This window comes from Sinocyclocheilus rhinocerous, unplaced genomic scaffold (genome assembly GCF_001515625.1).
Source record: "Sinocyclocheilus rhinocerous isolate Xijiao unplaced genomic scaffold, SAMN03320098_v1.1 scaffold412, whole genome shotgun sequence".
Classification (NCBI taxonomy): Eukaryota; Metazoa; Chordata; class Actinopteri; order Cypriniformes; family Cyprinidae; genus Sinocyclocheilus; species Sinocyclocheilus rhinocerous.
Window position 1 is genome coordinate 1,107,045 of NW_015642498.1, and position 2,828 is coordinate 1,109,872.

General features: G+C 31.9%; 1 protein-coding gene across 4 annotated transcripts in view; it reads left to right on the plus strand.

The window, feature by feature from the left end:
• LOC107755907 (PRKC apoptosis WT1 regulator protein-like) overlaps positions 1–2,828 on the plus strand; it is a 62,604-nt gene that overhangs the window by 44,817 nt on the left and 14,959 nt on the right. The window lies entirely within an intron of this gene.

A 2,828-nucleotide genomic window follows, 5' to 3' on the forward strand; every position in this document is an offset into this window, starting at 1 on the left:
TTGTGCTATCACCTGTCTAGAGAGGAAATGTGACTCAGGATCACATCTGCATCATCTTTTTGACTTTTTTATTTTAGTTTTAAAGCAGAACTTTAGGGGTGAGCAAAGGTGACAACAACATAAGAACTAAGAAAACTAAGAAAAGAGAAAATTGGCTGAGAAAAGAGACATAAAAGACAATAGTAATTGTGTAAAATACTTCCCTTGTTGCTTTTCAAGTATTAATTAGATATATACGATATTAAAAGAAAGGTTGCAATAAATGACAGGAAAGACTTTATATTAATCAAAGAAACCGGAAAAAATTGTATCATGGTTTCCCCCAAACAAAATTAAGCAGCACGAATGTTTTCAACATTGATGATAATAATTATTTCTTGAGCACCAAAATCAGCATTTTAGAATGCTGTGACACTGAAGACTAGAGTATAGGCTGGAGTAAATTCAGCGTTGCCACCACAATAATTATTACAGTTTTAATATATATTAAAATAGGAAATATTTTTAAATTATAATATTTCACAATATTACTGTTTTTATGTTTTTTTTTGTTGATCAAATAAATGCAGCATCGGTGAGTACAAGACAATGTCAGACTACGTTTGAACAGTAGTGTATATATATTAGAAATTAATATCATTAGTTATACTTAAGATCTTTTTTTCTCTTCAATTTTGATTTTGTAGACACAATTTATGCCAGCTTTTTATGAATAGTAGGCCTATATTATTTTTCAGGCATATAATCACCCTCATGCTGTTCCAAATCCAAAAAAGATGTTTTGAAGAATGTTCACGCTGCTCTTTTTTATACAATGTATCTATATAGTGACAGGGGGCTGATCAAAGTAAAGCAAGTAGAACTTCCAAATCTTGATGTCGAGTGATAGCTTTGATTGAGGAACAGACCAAACTTAATTATTCACTAAAAATCTTGCCTGCATTTGTCATCTTTAGTGTCTCACTGAAGGATGAGGATGGCTAAATGTCAATGTGCCATCAGTAGAGGTCTGGGAACATGATTACGTATTTTTCTGAATGATGCATCATTTTGTTATATCTGATTTCCTCCTGTTGGGTGGTTGATTCCATGTAACTTCAGGTTGCTGAATGCATAAAGGATGCGATATCCGACAGTATAATCACATTGACATTGTGTGAGTGCATGTCATTTTGTATTACTTTTCCCTGGAATGGATCGCTACTGTATTATTCTGTGAGAATTTCAAACCTATTATTGCAAAATATAAAAGGACTTTTAGTGAGCAATTGTTTGCAACCAAAAGCATGGTGAAAAGTGCTTCTCTGAAAAGCCATTGAAATGTGCTTCAGTAAGATTGATAATTATGTTTAAATAAAGAAACCTATTACTGCCCGAGCCGTGAGAATGTGAGTGGTCACATGTGTTTCTGTTGATCCTGATCATGTTCAGCAGTCTATGCCAACCCACAGTTCTCCAGATGTTGGCCTCTGTTGTATTGGACACAGCTCATTTTATATGTAGGTTATTACATAACGGTTAGTTCTAGTCCTCTAATTTCATTGGCCAAGAGTGATATACAATATATGCAATATACAATCAGAGCTAGGTAGTATCTGATTACATGTTTTGAATTATGTAATCAAATTCCAAAAATCATGTACTCAAAATTAGAGTATGTTAAAGGGGTCATATGATGCGATTTCAAGTTTTCCTTTCTCTTTGGAGTGTTACAAGCTGATTGTGCATAGATAAGATCCCTGAAGTTGCAAAGACTAAAGTCTCAAAACCAAAGAGATATTCTTATGTGTTTTTTGAACATTAAAGCATGTCAACATATTCTGTTACACCAAATACACAAAATAATGATCTTTAAAAAAGCATCATATGACCCCTTTAATTTTATAATGCTCATAATCAGATTACAGTTAGCTACTTTTTTATGGATTACATTATTACATATCGTTCACACAATGGAGGTAATCATTCATAATGCATTGATTCTCCCTAATTCTTCTTTTTTCTCTCTTAAATTCTCTTTCTCTTTTAATTTCATTTAAATTTGTGTCATAACATTTAGCTTTGACTATATTCATAATATTGAATGGTCATGTAGCTAAATGCTTCTGAATTTGGGTGGGAAAAAAAACACCTTTTAAGCAATTAGACCATGTGTGAAACAAATAATTATGCAAGTTACTAAACACTGGTGATTTATAGTCTGTGTTCATCACGTCCAGTGACCTTCAGTAACTGTTGGTTCTTACATTAAGACCAGTTTGGGAAACCCTTATCTAATGTAATGTTTAATGCATTTTATGATGTTGATATAAATAAAGGAATATAGTTTCTTTCTTTTTGCTTTTTTATGTCAATATGGTAAGTTTAAAACAAGTTAGATAAAAGTAATCTAAAAATTAGTCAAAATACATGACCTAAAATGAGTAACCTAGATTACTGACTACAGTTTTTATCGTGTATTCTGTAATAAGTAATGAACTACAATTTGTAAGTAATCTACCCAGTTCTGTATACAATACACTACGGGTGTGACGAGACACTTATCCCACGAGACGAGACAAGACACGAGACTGGGTTCACGAGAACGAGACGAGATTTTTAGATTTTTTAAAAGAAATCCTCAATGATGAAATATATAGGGAAAAATAGTATTTTATTCAACTGAAAAACACAAAATGCAAAAATGTAGGTGCATTTTGAAATCAACTTGTACTTTATGAAATTACACATCTATTTTAATAAATTTTATGCAGTAATAAACAACATGTAAACACTGCAAAATGTTTTGCCACAAACTCAACTGACAGGCAAGTAATTGCACAAAAATT